Genomic DNA, 16650 nt, shown 5'->3' with positions numbered 1-16650 from the left:
CTTCTGGCAGCTGTAGCAGTAGATTCTATCTGACCCCAGCACAGCTGACTCAGCCATTCATTGTTCCCAGGTAGGTAAGCTGAATTCCATGCAGTTTATTGGGTGAGGGGTGTGTTTCATAGGAAGCCTTAAAAGTGGAGACTCTGTTCCTCATCCAAGATCCCCAGGCACTTTACCTGAAAGCAGGGTAATGTCCTTGCCCAAACCTTTGCTCTTCCCCAGCATGCAAATTAATTCTGGTCTCCTGCTAGCCAAGCTGCCTGCTCTCTTAGGCCAGATCTAGACTAGGAGCACCTTGCTGGCATAGCTACAACACTGCATACCCAGTGTAGCTACAGCTGTACCAGCACAGCTGATCTTTTAAAGGCATTGCTTGTTCCGTCGTCCTCCCCACGTGAAACAAGCCTTACCAGTAAACACACTGTTTGCTAGTACAGCTGCATCTACATGAGGGACTATATCTGGCCCAGCTGTGTCAGTCAGAGATCGCACCCCTGACTCACATAGATATGCCAGCAAACTGTACTGTACTGTAGGCATGGCCTTACCTCTCCCCACCCCCACCAAGCCAGTTCCTTTCTACCAACACCCGTCACACCACTCACTTTGCACAGCCTGCTCTGCAAGGGGTGCAGTGGGTGGTTTCAGCCAAGATAAAGCTGTATCGTCACACCACAGAGCAGTCAGCACAGCAGTCATGCCTTCCTCACATCCTGCTATGCTCGCAGGTCTGGCCTGCATTATAAAGGTATGTCAAGCAAACTACATTACTAGGGCCTGTGAAAAATGTCATGCCCTGAGTGATGCAGTTAAGCTGACCTATGCCCCAGTGCAGACACCCCTGGGTCCATGGAAGAATTCTTCCATCAGTCTAGCTACCTGTCTTGGAGAAGTGGATGTACCACAGTGACAGAAGAACCCTTCCTCTGGCTGTAGTTCATGTCTATGCTGCAGCAGCACACCGTGCTTCTAGTGTAGACGTACCTGAAACCCCCACAAGTACTAGCTTACAAGCCCCCTGCTGTCCTGGAGCACTCATGCCCAAAGTCAGGTATCAGTGTGTGCCATGGCGCCCTGATGCTGGCTTTGTATCAGGTTGCTAGCAATAAGATTAGACCCCATTGTGGAGTTCAGCTGTGATGCCCAGCCACACTAAAAGTCACTGGGATTTAGACACCTAATGCCCTTAGGCCCCACTGAAAATCCAAGTCTCAGCCTGGCCCTAGAAACATGACACTTAGAATCCTACTGGGGGTGATTCTGATCTCGCACCACTTCTGTATCTACTTAAATCCATTGGGTTTGACTCCCAACACCACAGAGCTCTGCTCTATAAACCTGTGTACATGCATCCCACCCCGTCCCCAAAGGAAAAAATGACTCTGCAGACTATGAATAGGCTGTCTAGAAAAAGTGACACGTGGAGAGATTTACTTTAAGGGTGGAGGCACTGAAGCCCCTCGAAACACTAACAATCTCTAAGGAGGGCAGTTTAGATTAGATTTCCTTTGGTCATGGTGTCATAGCAATTAAGTGCTAGCCATGGCTCATAACCCAGCATGTATGCAGTCAGTGAGTTCAAAAAGATGTCAAGGTACTTCCCACCTTTTGTTTATCTAACTTACTGGTTATTTTACAACCACATCCTTGGTCACACAGGCCCTGGGAAAGTTAGCACATACCAAAGGCCTGCTCGAACTTGACCATGTCTCAGTAAGATATGTTTAATCATATTTAAATTAACCATTTGGTGGCAGTAGCCTGGAAAACCCTCCACTACTCTCTATTGTATTCTCCCTACATTAAGGTAGCAGGAAAGCCTAAACCCTGGTCCTCCAGGGCAAGCTCAATCATTCAGCTCATTTTTAGAGGACTTGCTAAATGCAGCTGGGATTTCTGCGTATTAATGTGACACAGATGGTGGCATCAGTTAATAAATCTACTAAGGCTGCCACTCCAGCCATCTGGTATTCATCCAGAATGCCCGGTCGAAAAGGGACGCTGGTGGCTCTGGTCAGCACCGCTTACTGGGCTGATAAAAGTCCAGTCAGGAATGCAGCAGGGCTAAGGCAGACTCCCTGCCTGGCTCTGTCTGGCTTCCCGGAAGCAGCAACATGTCCCTCCAGCTTCAAGGTGCAGGGGTAGCCAAAGCGGCTCAGTGCGCTCCCCCCTCCCCAAGTGCTGGCTCCATAGCTCCCATTGGCCTGTGGACATCAGCAGCAGGCAGAGCCCTCTGGCCGCCCCTCTGCCTAGGAGCCAGAGAGAGATGTCACTGCTTCCTAGGAGCCAGCTGAGGTAAGCAGCACCCGGCAGGAGATCACACCCCTCACCCTCTCCCACACGCCAACCCTCTGCCCCAGCCCTGAGTCCCCTCACACACCCAAATTCCCTTCTGGAGCCCATACCCCAAAACCATCCTGCACCCCAACTGCCTGCAACCCCGCTCGGAACGCTCTCCAACACCCAAACTCCCTTCCCAGATCCACCACTCTCTGGGAGGGAGTTAGGGTGCAGAGGGGATGTGGAGTGCAGGGTCTGGGCTGGGGCAGAGGGTTGGGGTGGAGGAGGGAGTCAGGGGGTTGGCACCAACCTCGGGCAGCTCCCAAAAGTAACCAGCAAACCCCTCTGGCAGTGGCTCCTAGGCAGAGGCCCAGGAGGTCTCCATTGCCCGCAGGAACCTCCCCCACAGCTCCCATTGGCTGCAGTTCCCAGCCAATGGGAGCTGCAGGAGTCCGCACTCGGGATGGGGGCAGCATGCAGAGAGCCCCTGCCTCCCTGTAGAGCAGGGGTCATAATGGTGTTCCAGCTGCTTCTGGGAGTGGCGTGGTGTGAAGGCAGTCAGGAAGCCCTGCCCCAGCTCCACTGCCCCTTCACAATTGCCCCTTTTGCTCCCTCCCCCCATCGGCAGGCCTGTGAATAATAAACTGAAACATGGTTAAATCTGAAGCCCTGGCACTTGGTAACACCCAGGCTATGTCTACACTGCAATTAAAAAGCCACAGCTGGCCTGTGCCAGCTGACTCAGGCAGGCTTCTGCGTGTCAGGCCTAGGGGCTGTTTAATTGTGGTGTAGATGCTTGGGCTTGGGTCAGAGCTTGAGGTTTAGGACCTTGTCAAGTGAGATGGTCTCAGAGCTCAGACTGCAGCCTGACTGCAATTAAGTTAAATTAAACAGACCCTTAGCCTAAGCCCAAGTCAGCTAGCATGGGCCAATCCCAGGTATCTGAATGCAATTACAGACATATCCTAAGTGGTGTATTACTGACACATCATCTGCCTTTGCCTCTGTCAGAAACTACAGTACTAGGCCACTTCTCATAAGGCATTTCTGAGAATTATGTGAAAATGACGTGGGAAAAGATGGTCTTGTAGCTATGGGACTGAATGAGGTTTCAGCACTCACTTTCTGAGTCTGCCACACATTTCCTGTGCGAATTCTTAGAACCTAATTTTCCATGGTGCCAACCACCCACAGCTCAAACTGAAATCAACAGGAGCTGCAGTACTTGGCATGTCTGCAACCTTCTCTGGTTTACAAAATGCATACAGCAGTGGTTCTCAACCCGTGGCCCAATCAGCACACAACTGCAGCCCATGTGTCATCCTCAGGGCCATACAGGTAGTACTGGATGCAGCCCACAATGGTAAAGAGGTTGAGAACCACTGGCATACACCCTGCTGATGCTGCTTTAGGAGCATGTTGGGTCAACATGTCCTGACCCAGGCACCATTCCTGATAGCAACCAACAGATTTCTCAATGCTCCATTTAGTCTGAGATGTTTAGAGTCTATTGCAATTTGTATCAATCAGTCATTTATTATCTCAGATACTGGTTATTTGCAGCCAGTGAGCTATCAGTCTGTTTGCACTGTCATTAAACTTCCAGCAGAGTGGTAGTAATAATGATGACGATAACAGTCCTGATGGCACATTAACCACGCTTCAAACATTACTTAGTCCTCTGGCCTTCCCTAAGGGGGGAAACTGAGGCAGTGATCTTAGTGACTTGCCCCAAAGCACACAGGTGTGAGAGACAGTGAGATGGACAGATAGAAGGATGGTAAAGCTTTATGCGTGTTGTTACTGTGCTGATCTGTGATGACCCAGGCCAGCCTCCAAGTCCTGATGTGATTCTCATTAATATTGGCACACCTATCTGCCACCGTCAGCTGCAGGAGCAACAGCGACCAGGTACTGTAGGTCCCTACCGCTGCTTCCCTTCTTTTTATAATCCAGTTTAAAGCTATCTTTGAGGCCCCTTACCAGACGACCAGCAACCTCTCTCTATTTCGGTATCAATAATGCCTTATAAATAAGGCACAAGGGTTTTTGATAATATTACACAGAATATAAGACAGGAATCCTGCTGGGGCCAAATCCTCCTCTGCTGCACTGGAATAAATCCGGAGCAACTGCTCTGCCATCAATCTGGTATAAATGAGAACAGAACTGGGCCCGGGGAGGTTACCTTTCTTCAACAGAAAGCCACAGAAATGTAGCCTTTTTCCCTGGGCTACCAGACTAAGGCCTGGTCCGCACTTAAAGCTTAGGTCAGCATAACTACATTGGTTGGAGGGTAAAAAATCCACACTCCTGAATGTTGGATCTATGCTGACGTAACCCCCAGTACAGATGCAGCCGGGTGGAATGAAAAATGCTATCATTGCTCTGGGAGGTGGTGTTCCTGTGGTGATGGAAAACCTCCTTTCAGCACTGTAGTGTGTGTCTGGAAGATGGGGTTACTGTGACACACGTAGCCATGTTGTTGTATCACCTGAAGTGTAGATGTGACTTCAGACAAAAGTGAGAATTGAGAAACCTTTAGAAAACAGAAGAGAAAAAACCAAAGTGATTAGGTCATAAGAGTGGCCATACTGGGCCAGACCAAAGGTCCATCTAGCCCAGTATCCTGTCTTCTAACAGTGGCCAATGCCAAGTTCCCCACGGGGAATAAACAGCACAGGCAATCATCAAGAGATTGATGTTGCCCAGTCCCAGCTTCTGGCAAAACGCCAGAACACAGGTCCCACTGAGCCATATCCTTTCTTGGTTACTTCCTGGCTGAACTCCCTTCAACAGCTCAGGCCTGGTCTACGTTAGGAAATTAGGCTGGTATAATAACTATGGCTGAGGGGTATGAAAAAGCCACACCCCATAGCAACCCAGTTAAACCACCCTAACCCCAGGTGCAGACAGCCTAGGTTGATAGGAGAATTCTCCCATCGCCATGGCTACCTCCTTTCGAGAGGTGGATAACCTATGCTAATGGGAGAATCGCTCCTGTCGGTGCAGGTAACGTCTCTACTGAAGCACTAAAGCGATGTCTCTGCAGCGTTTTAGGTATAGACAAGCCCTCAGTTTTACCCACTGTCCTTCTGGACTGTGGCCCCTCAACAACCCAAACAGGCCGCCCCTGGGTTTGTCATGGCCATAGCATATGCCATTCCCCAAGGCACTGTTGTTCTGTGCCTTGCAAAGCCAAACCCTTCACACTGATCCAGAATAACAAAACTCAATGAAGCCACTCAGTAGGGCCAATGGGGCAAATTTAATGCAGCCTGTGGTAAGCCATGGAAATCCTAGGGAAGTCCCTGAGCCAAATTCAGCTGTAACAAATATTGGCCCAAATCCTTCTCTGACTTACACTGGTGTAAATCCAAAACAACCCTGTTGAATTCATTGGAGCAACTCTAAATTTACACTGGGTATAACTCAGTGCAGAGTTAGGCCTGTCAGGTATAAAAGGCAAAGTAGTGTAACGTGCAGGGCCAGTGCTTCCACTAGGCAACCCTAGGCAGTCGCCTAGGGCGGCAGGATTTGCGGGGCGGCATTTTGCTGCCCTTGGTGGAAATTCGAGTTCCAGGAGCTAATTGCCCTCACTGTTAAAATTGTGTGCCTTAGTTCCAGTTTGAATTTGTCTAGCTTCAAATTCCAGCTACTGGATTGTGTTAGACCTTTCTCTGCTAGATTGACGAGCCCTGTATTATAAATTTTTTTGTTCCCCATGTAGGACCTGTTAGTTTCTAACAGTACTTACAGACTAAATAGATTGAGTCTGTTTGGCACATTCTGTAATCCTCTAATCAGTCTCGTGACTCTTCTCTAAACCCTCTCCAGTAAGATGCATCCTTCTTGAAATTGTGGAATCAGAACTGGATACAGTATTCTAGCAGCAGTTGCACCAGTGCCAAATATAGTGGGACTATGCATTGGCTTCAATAGGAGCTGTTCCTGCCTCAGGCTCAGTTTTGGTCCCTACAAACTGATGTAAATTTCATTTATTTTGCACAGTCACTGAATGCCAGAAGAGTCCAAATTACAGCTGCCTTCCACTTCCTGACCAAGTCACCCTCATCCCGTTTATATCACAGCTGTGTCGTCCCAGAGACTGGGCTCTTTCTCCCACAGATCTCTTCGGATTTAGCAGCTATATTTTCATCTTGGCTGATGAGGACTGTAGCATAGTCCATTTGTGTTTGAGCTTTTTAACCAAGTTTCATAGATGCCAAAGCCAGGAAGGCCCATTGTGATCACCATAGAACTTCCTCAACATGATTCCATGAGCAGATCTTTTAGAAATTCTTGATTTAAAAATTCTCAGCGGTAGACAATCTACCATGCCCCTCAGTGAATTTTTCCAATGATTATTTCCACTTACCATTAAAAATTTATGCCTTAGTTATTTCCATTCTGAATTTGTCTAGCTTCAACTTTCTCTGCTAGATTGAAGAGGTAGCATCTCTACTGAAGCCCACTGTTAAATATTTGTCTTTGTTAGACTCAAGGAGCTCCCAGTATATTTAGCTCATCATTAAAGGCAGGCTTTCTAATCCATTAGTCATACTCAGGGCTCTTCTCTGAATCCTCTCCAACTTATCAATATCTTGAATTGTAGACACCGGAGCTGAACACAGTATTCCTGCAGCGGTGGCACCAGTGCCAAATATAGAGGTAAAATAACCTTTCTACTGCCACTCTTGATTTTTTTTTATGCATTCCAGGATCACATTAACTTATCCGTTCCTCTCCCCCTCGCAAATACAGAACATTTATTGAACACGTCTACCGTTTCTGTATTATTGTTGAAACTTCTACCCTTTCAAAACAGTTTCTGGATTAGTTGGTACCAAATTCTAATGGGGTGAATTCTGTTCGCATGCTCAGTTTTACCGCCATGTAACTCAGTTGATATCAGTGGAGTCATTCCAGGTTCACCCCCGATGTGAGATTAGAATCAGGCTCTATGCTCTCTCTGTCTGTGTAGGATCTACATTGCACTGACATCAATGTATTTATCCCCACAATCGCCCTGTGAGGCAGGGATAGTGCATATTACCTCCAGTTTAGAGACAGGGAATTTAGGCACAAGTTAAGGGCAAGAGTTTCAGAACTAACCAATGATTTTAGATGGCTCTGTTTTTGGCTGCCCACTTGAAACACCCTAAAGTGGCCTCATTTTTAAAAAGTGCTAAGCACCCTCCCACTGAAAATCCTGTGTTTTTAATGATGTTTTGAGCCGGGCACCCAAAAATTGGTTTGAAATACCCAGACCCCTGGAAAGCACACACTGACTCAGCCCTTTATCCTCCTGGGGTGCTGTGTGTACACTGAATTCTGTGCAGTCACAGAGTCAAGGGCTTTCTACCAGGCACCACGTGGGAATATAACTCGCTGCCTATGCTCCTGAAGTCTCTTCTAACCCTAATATTCTATGATTCTATGAATGAGAGGAAATGATCTGCAATTTGCATATGGGCGTAAAACCTTTCATGGCTTCCCGACCGCACTGGCTTATTTGCAAAATGCATCTCTTGAGAGAAACAAGGTTGCAGCCCTTCTCCCTCATGGCTCCCTTCACCCCCCCCTTTAATCAGCTTTTTCCCACCACAACTCCTCCTCCCCACCCTGAGCCACTTGATGCATTTTTTCCCCTTACTTCAAAGAAACATTGCAAAATGCATATTCAGGAAAAGTTTTGGCAAACTCCTTCTAGGAACTGCTAAGAATCGTTCTGTGTCTGGGATTAGAATTGGATCTCTTCAGCTGGATTGCTTATCAATTCACCAAAGATTACACACACTGTTGAAGACAGCGACAGGCCTCTTCAGTCACACTGATCATATCTAAGGGGATTTCTTGGCACTGTTGCATTCAGTTGAATCTGACACCCGGGCTTTACCATCCTTTTTAAAGCCCACTCATGTGATTTCTTCAGATAATAGGGAGTCTTTGTTCCTCTCTGTGGTGGATGAACGTCACACAATCCTGACCACTCCTGGAGGGGATGGTTTTGTGATGAAAGCGCTGGTCAGAAGAGAATGGGAACCATTACACTGAATGATGCCTCAAGATAAGGCCAGTTTCTCTTGCACCAGAATATAATGCCTCATACTGATATCACTCCCCTCCACAGGAAAAACAACCCTGGGCCCAAGGCTGAAAGGAAATCATTTTTAAAAAAGCTCCTTCTCTTGGACAACAGCATCTTCCCCAGGCCAGGACATGCTTGGGTGTGATCTTTGAAGTGACAGCTTTGTGGAGGTCCCACTGAAGGAAGCATGCTGAATGCCAGGGGGAGGAAGCATGTTTGGGGGCATTGGAGTGAGTGAACAGCATGCTGAGTGGTTCTGTCTAAGGTAGTGAGACACCCCACCCACATTCCTGTAGCAGTCTGAGCATCTCAATCTTAAATGTATTTATCTGCACAGCACCTTCTCAGACTAAGTACCATTATCCCCAATTTCACGGTAATATAACCGAGGGACTGAGAGACTTGTCCCAGGTCTCACAAGATGCCCCTTTTCTGAAATAGTCAAACCTCTCTGAAAATAGATCAGACACAACTTTTCTAATGAGCAGTGGCAACTGGTGGTGTGTGATTCTATTTTGGGTAGATATCACGCTTCTTGACAGGCAGACAACTAAGGTCTGTGTCCCCTGGTTTCTCCAGATGAGCTTTTGCAGGCACAGCCCACTCAGAACCACCTGAGGAACCAAAAGAGCTTTCTTTGCTACAACAGGATGCAGTGTGGTTACAAGTGTTTTAATTCATATCTTTAATGGGGACCTCCTTGAGTTCCCCATGATGCCTCTGTGGCGCTCAGGAACAAACAGCATAACATCTATTTATTGATTGCCCTATCATCTCAGTGGTGGATAGGCATGCTTGACGGCTGCAGATCATAGAATATTAGTGTTGGAAGGGACCTCAGGAGGTTATCTAGTCCAACCCCCTGCTCAAAGCAGGACCAATCCTCAGATTTTTTGCTCCAGTTCCCCAAATGGCCCCCCTTAAGGATTGAACTCACAACCCTGGGTTTAGCAGGCCAATGCTCAAACCACTGAGCTATCCCTCCCCCCATTGCTGCTGCTGTGATGGAGTGGTGACATCACTTACCTAACAGCTAATTCATCATTTGTGCGTCAGAATCCACGCACCAAAAGACACAAAAGGTCTGTGCCCTAGCTCCTTGATCCACCTTCCCCCAGAGTGGGCTTGAAGGGGAAGTGAGCCAGGCACCTGCTTAGGAAGGTGCCCTGTGAAAAGTTCGCCCTGATTCAGGGGCTGTACAGAGCTAATATTTATTGATATTACAACATCATCCAAAGGCTCAGTGACTACTTGGGACCATTGTGCTATGCAAACACAGTGAGAGACACTCCCTGCCCCATATAATCCCATTTGCTTGTGCTCCTAAATTGTTCAGGCACTTTTGAAAACCCCACAGGAAATAGTCAGGTCAGACAAAGGAAACAGGCACAGAGAGGTGAATTGAGTTGCCCAAGGACACACAGCAGGCCAATGGCAGAGCTGGGAATACACCTCTACCTCAATATAACGCTGTCCTTGGGAGCCAAAAAATCTTACCGCGTTAGCAGTGACACCGTGTTATATTGAACGTGCTTTGATCCACTGGAGTGCGCAGCCCTGCCCCCTCGGAGCACTGCTTTGCTGTGTTATATCCAAAGTCGTGTTATGTCGGGTGGTGTTATATCAAGGTAGCGGTGTACTTGTCCACTGCACAGCACTGCAGTTGTGGGTTATAAACACTAGAGGCATTAAATAAACAACTTTGTTAAATTGAACAATAAATTTAATGGAAACACTTCCAATGGTCATAGGTTTGCATCAGCTTTTTTTTTTTTTTTTAAGCAGAACATTAATTTAGGCCTAAATGTGACTTGACAGGCTGTCTAATTGCTTCTCTTTGGAGTGTGTTAAATAACACTTATAGTTCCTAAGAACAGGGAGGATTTTTTAATATGCTCTGTTCAATTGACACTCTTTGGGTCCAATTTTCAAAAATCCTGGCCTGAGATAGTCATATTTGCCACATGTGCATTCACGAGCCCAGACCTGGTAGAAAATGGTATCTCTGTGGGCAAATAACCAGCTGTGTGTGCAAACCTGGTTTGTATGTACAATTGTCCCCACACATCTTATAGGCAAAAATGAGATACTAATTTTTGAAAATATGGCTTTTTGGTCTGTTCCTGTTTTTCTCTTCTAAGCTTTCTTTTCCCTGGTAATTTTTGTTTTCAAGGTCAGTGGGGTAAACTCGTCAGTCACTGTGAAGTTACACTACCCTTCAATATCAGTCTGACTTTCCAAACTTCTATAACATTAAAGCCTAGGAAACGGGTCACAGTATGAATTGGCAGTCGGAGAAGTCATCCACTGCAATGAATTACAGTTGACAGACATTGCACCACTGGAAAAGTGACACACAAAACAAGAGCGAGGGCTTTTATTTCTTAAGGAATCCCTTCAGGAACTTTGAGACAAACCTGAGGGGGGCAGATGAAAAGAATATTAAAGAACTTTCCCCAGCAGGAAAGATATATAATCATGGGATGGAAAGACATTCAACTGGCTCACTTCATAATAACTTGAAAAACAGCAGAGCACAGACCTGGTCAGGTTAGTATTTCACATCAGTTGTATTGGGGAATGTTTGTGGCTAGCTCAAGAGCATCCCTCTTGTGCCTCAGGGCTCCAATCATTATCTTTTTGGGGCCACAATGCTGCGATTTGCCTCCCCCCCTCTGGGCTGTTAGGTTGCAGACTCCTGCAACTCATTCAGAATGGAGAGAGGTAAATAGGGGTGTTGCCCAGGGATCTGTACTGGGACTTGTGTTGTTCAGCATATTCATAAATAATCTGGAGAAAGGGGGAGACAGGTGGCAAAATTTTCAGATTATACACAATTACTCTGGAGTCACTGTGAATAGTTCCCCGAAACATCCATTGAATAAGCACTGTCGGTCAAAAAAGCCAACAATGTTAGGACCCATTAGGAAAGGGACAGAGGCCCTAGCCTCTGACTGCCAGGTGCTGGGAATGGGACAGGGGATGAATCACTTGATAATTGCCCTGTTTTGTTCAGTATCAGAGGGTAGCCGTGTTAGTCTGGATCTGTAAAAGCAGCAAAGAATCCTGTGGCACCTTATAGACTAACAGACGTTTTGGAGCATGAGCTTTCGTGAGGAAGTGGGTATTCACCCACGAAAGCTCATGCTCCAAAACGTCTCTTAGTCTATAAGGTGCCACAGGATTCTTTCCTGTTTTGTTCCTTTCCTTTGAAGCATCTGGCATTGGCCACTGTCAGAAGAGAGGCTACTGGACTATTGTTCTGACTCAATATGGCCATTCTTCTGTTTAGCATCAGTCCTGTTCTCCCAGGGGCAACGACAGATTTAACCAGTGACCTGCCAACCCCTATCAAGCAAAGTATTCTTTATTCAGAACAAAAACATTTCAGATAAAACATATCTTAAAACAATAAATAGCTTATATCAGAGGTGGGCAAACTACGGCCTGCAGGCCACATCTGGCCCGCATGACCGTCCTGCCTGGCTCCTGAGCTCCCAGCCGAGGAAGCTAGCCCCAGCCACTCCCCCGGTGTCCTCCCTAACCCACAGCCTCACCTCGCTGCACTGCCAGCGCTCTGGTTCATCGCTCCTGCCAGGCAGCGCGGGCAGCGTGTCTGCTTGCAGTGAGGCTGCGAGCTCCTGCTGCTCTGAGCAGCATGGTAAGGGGGAGAGCGCTTGGATAAGGGGCAAGGGAGGGTCTTCTCCAAGCCTGCGGTTTCCACCTTGGCCCATATGTGGCCCTAGTCTCTGTTTGCCAGAAGCTGGGAATGACTTTCCCTGTCCAGGAGCTCAGGGGCTGGGCAGGACGGTCCCACAGGCTGGATGTGGCCCATGGGCCATAGTTTGCCCACCTCTGAGTTAAAGCAACAAAAGATAATTAATATGACACTCAGAAGGAGACAGTAATAATCAGTGCTTAAACCAGAGAAATGAGAGTTAAATGATTGGCATTCTAGTCTCAGCTCTTTCACATTGAGTATGTTGACACTGCAGCTGGGAGCTTCCCAGCCCAGCTAGACAGACACAAGTTAGCAGGACTTGAGTTAGCATGCTAAAAATAGCTCTGTGAATGTTGAGTCTCTGCCCAAGCCGCAGCATCCACACAGCTATTTTTAGCATGCTAGGGTGAGCCTCGCAAGTCCAAGTTTGTCTGTCTGCCTAGGATGGCCCAGTGTAGACATACCCTCTGTGACCCCTGGCAAGTCCCTTCACCTAGATGTGCCTCAGTTTCACCACCTGTGAAATCAATATAGCAACACTTACTCCCCTTTAGTAAAGCGTTTAGAGATCCGCAGTTGAAGGGCACAACGTGAGTGTCAAGTATTTGGCCTGGTCTACATGGGGTGGGGGGAGAATCGATCTAAGATACGCAACTTCAGCTACGAGAATAGTGTAGCTGAAGTAAACATATCTTAAATCAACTTAGATTGACTTACTTTACATCCTCGTGACACGGGATCGACAGCCACCGCTCCCCCGTCGACTCCGCTTCCACCTCTCGCCCTGGTGGAGTCCCGGAGTCAACGGGGAGTGCATTTGGGGATCGATGTATCGTGTCTACCTGCTGATCTGGCGGGTAGTGTAGACCTGCCCTTAGCATTGACACGGTGTGGATGAGTCAGAGGACACTGGGAGAGATTGGCATATGTCTGGAATGTTGATGCGTTCCATGGAACGTGGTCATTCTGATTGTGAAATGACAAAAAGAGACAAAGTTCATAATCACAATAAGACTCTGTGTGAGATAACTAATCCCAGTTAATCATCCACGGAAACATTACAAAAGGAGGTTTTGTTGCATATGATGGAGAAAGAACATCTGATGCTGACATAGTTTTTGCTAACTACAGGGGAAAACAGTGAATGTAGAATAATTAATGAGCAGAAGAAACCTGACAGTGCTGACTGAAGAATCATCTTTACTTTCTTTGCTTTTTCTGGTTGTAGTTTCATCTTTAATAGCTGGGGATTCTGTCAGGTCTAATCTGATCCAAAACGTAGGAGTTGTACAATCAGTCATTGCTGTTTGTAAAAACATCTGCCCTATGGAGTTGTTTCGACAAGTTCATTTTTAAAATAAATACCAATTGAAACATTCAAGACACAAACAAATCTGCAATCCAAATGTTGCAGCACTCTGCTAGTGCAGGAGATCCCAGAGATGAAACCGATCTCTGACTGAAGAAGAAATCTTGAAAATGGCTAATTTCATTGTCCAGGCTGAATCAAGTGCAAAATATAAACACACATAAATAGCAAGCAAGCAAACAACCTCCCCTTAGATTGTTACAATTATTTTGGTTTCTAATAGCCTAACGCATTTGGTATGTGTAAGGGACATGGTGGGAAAAGAGCTTTAACTTTTAAGTGCATGGAGTCGTTCTACTGAATTCAGTGTGAGTACTAACATACTTCAAGTTAAGTGTGTCCATAAGTGTTTGCTGAATCAGAGCCACTGGCTCTCGGTGTTTCCAAAACTTGCAATTTAATCGCTAGTCTCGTGGTCTTTGATTTACTTTTAAGCCCCAGCTCCAGGAGACAGGATAATTGAAAATCTCAGCTTTCATTTTTTAAAAAAGTAGTAAGTTTCTAGCCCTCAGGCTTGCAGAAAAAGTTTGAAAATGTGACACTTAAAAACAACCACCACCCGAATTTCCTTTAATCTCATGGTTTTTAAGCTAATCGTGTGATGTTTTGGGACCTGTCTTGCGATTTTTAAACAACTGGGGTTGGCAGTACGCTATTCTTTCCTGGAATTGTATGGGAAAGTACCTGTGCTTTACATTGCAGGTCCCACATCTGCTGGAGACAGCAGCAGCATTATATACAATGCCTCCTCCTCACCACAGCAAATTCCAGAGCCTTCTTGCAGATCAAGGGCCACCTGGTTTGTTCTCTAGCTAGGTCATTAGGACAGTCTGGATGGCTGGTCAGTCTGTCTGTCACTGGCTTTTGGTGACCACATGATTGCTGGTAATGTAAAAGTACATTAGAATCTTTGTCCTAATAATACACCATACCAAAAAAGCCATTGAAACCACACCAGTGCTGACGGAGGCAATTGCTGGGTTGGGCTACAAATAGGCTTGTTTCTAATCTTGTCCTGCCACTTAATATGGAGCAGCTGACAAAGACAACAGGAATTGAAAATGATAATCCAGTGCTCTTTGGCCTTCCTCAGCTCCTGTGTGTCATTGCCGTATAATAGAGTTGGCATAACTTATAGTTCTGTAGGTCTGCAGCTTTGTGATAACCTTCATAACATCTCCACGGAGGCCACCGAAGGGCCAAGAACATGGCAGGGCTGTTGCAATACAAGGATCCACAGCTTTTTATCATTGTCCAGCACTCTCTATGATGTTTCCCAGGGTTTTGTCAGTTGCCCCCTGGTTAATATTGAGCTGGGTGTAATCTAGAGTTGAATGCCTGGACAGGACCAAAAAAAAAAAAAAAAAAAGTCCTCTCCACTTTCTGGCCAGAGAGGACATGGTAACAAGTCTGAGGAAAATATTGTTAAACAAAACATGTTGGCCAAAAGTGCTCCCTTATCTATGCTAGAGAAATTTAGCAAGATTTTCCCACCACTGCTAACACCGGTTTAGTTTCACCATTGGCAACATTATGAGCTCTAATAGATGGGCTAAGAGTATTTTAACCTGCATTTCCATTGGGGCTGCTCTGAGTAGGGTTAGTGGACTTAGGGCTTGGCTACACTCAAAACTCCAAAGCGCTGCTGCGGCAGCGCTTTCAAATGCGAGTGTGGTCGCAGCGCCAGCGCTGGGAGAGCGCTCTCCCAGCGCTGCAGGTACTCCACCTCCCCGTGGGGATTAGCTTGCTGCGCTGGGAGCCGTGCTCCCAGTGCTGGGGCAGTGTTTACACTGGCGCTTTACAGCACTGTAACTTGCTGCGCTCAGGGGGGTGTTTTTTCACACCCCTGAGTGAGAAAGTTGCATCGCTGTAAAGGGCCAGCGTAGCCAAGGCCTTTAACAAGCCTCTGTAAAGGAAGGCCCTAACCATTCTGGCTGCTCAGCACCATTTCACCTGTTGCTATGGTTCATATGGTGGTTGTCGCTTTCTCTCGCCAGCAAAGTGAAACTGCCTCATACTAAATGAACTTGCTGTGGGGCTCTGAAGGAGAGGATTTTTTTTTTCTTCTGCGTAGCTTCTTTTCTTTGCCTTAAATGATGACTCCTATGATGGTGCTAGTGACCCAACCAAGCCACGCAGTGAAAGCAAACCCCAACTACAGAAATGCTTGCAACCGCCACTAGAAAAAATAAGCATGTCTCTGTTTGCTGATGGTGCATTACCCAGGCTCCTCTCCCAAATTCAATTCATTACAAACTATGGGACTCAGCCTACCTCCACCTTTACCTCCAGCCCACAGCAGTGAGCTGCACTCTGGCTTGTTCCAGGAGCTGATCCTTAGATTAAAGCCTTATTGGAAAAGCTTATCTCAAAATCCAGTAGTGGGTGAAGTGCTGCCTGCCAAAATGGCTTAAACTGGATAAATGGACTGCAAAGATCATCATCCCACAGGAGGGGGTTTATGGGCGACAGGTAAACTGACAAGAAAGCGCCATCAAGAAATGCCAGGATTAAGTAAAAGGTAACTTCCATTTGTCAGCTAGACTTAACAAAAGAGACATCCTTATCTCCAAGGTCATGTGTATGTACAGGGGCAAATGTATACACAGATCCCAAGCATGCTGGGGGGAAAGAAGATAAAGACTCAGTGCCAGGCTGTGGGAAGTGTCTCATCTTTCTGTCTTCTGAGTTTTTTTTCAATGTAAAAGCTGCTTAGAGCTGAAGTTTTCATGATAATGACAGGAGATTCCTAGGTTTGAGAGAGAGAGAGGATTCACATGTATTTGCATACCCATGTTCTCATGCAGCTGTGCATGTAAATATATTGCTCTTCTGCCACTCAATGAGTCTTATTTTAAATCCCAAAGGAGCATAGGAAAGCACAAGGACCAGAGTAGGGGCTGCCAAAGACCTTATATGCCTCTCTGACTGGGAGACCTTCGAATATGAAATGTACTATAGTGCATGGGTTTAGTCTATGACAGGCTAGATTCCCCACACAGCCTGCTGTCACTATAATGGATAGGAGAGTGGAGAGAGACAGTAAGGAGTTATGAAGGGATGTTTACTGCACTGTTAAGGGGACAAGGGAAAGGAAAAAAGTCAGCATATAATGGACAAGCTGGATAAAGAAGTGAGAATCGGAAAGTCTGAACCAATTATAGTGATTTCTGCTTGACAAGGCAGGGG

General features: G+C 46.5%; 1 protein-coding gene across 5 annotated transcripts in view; it reads right to left on the bottom strand.

Annotated features, from left to right (window-relative positions):
- The window catches only part of SUSD1 (sushi domain containing 1), a 135585-nt gene that overhangs the window by 25869 nt on the left and 93066 nt on the right, over nt 1–16650 (bottom strand). For 2 of the 5 annotated variants that reach the window (XR_004001066.1, XR_004001067.1), the window contains exon 22: nt 12810–13058. The gene's annotated coding sequence lies outside the window, so the exon portion shown is untranslated. Of the gene's footprint in view, nt 1–2915; nt 4820–9868; nt 10051–10141; nt 10789–12809; nt 13059–16650 lie in introns of those variants that run through there. The other 3 variants (XR_004001063.1, XR_004001065.1, XR_004001064.1) reach the window with 3 other exon arrangements.

Source organism: Gopherus evgoodei, chromosome 6 (genome assembly GCF_007399415.2).
Source record: "Gopherus evgoodei ecotype Sinaloan lineage chromosome 6, rGopEvg1_v1.p, whole genome shotgun sequence".
In the NCBI taxonomy this organism is placed as follows: Eukaryota; Metazoa; Chordata; order Testudines; family Testudinidae; genus Gopherus; species Gopherus evgoodei.
Note: the sequence above shows the minus strand (reverse complement) of the source record. Positions and strands in the feature narration are given on the sequence as shown.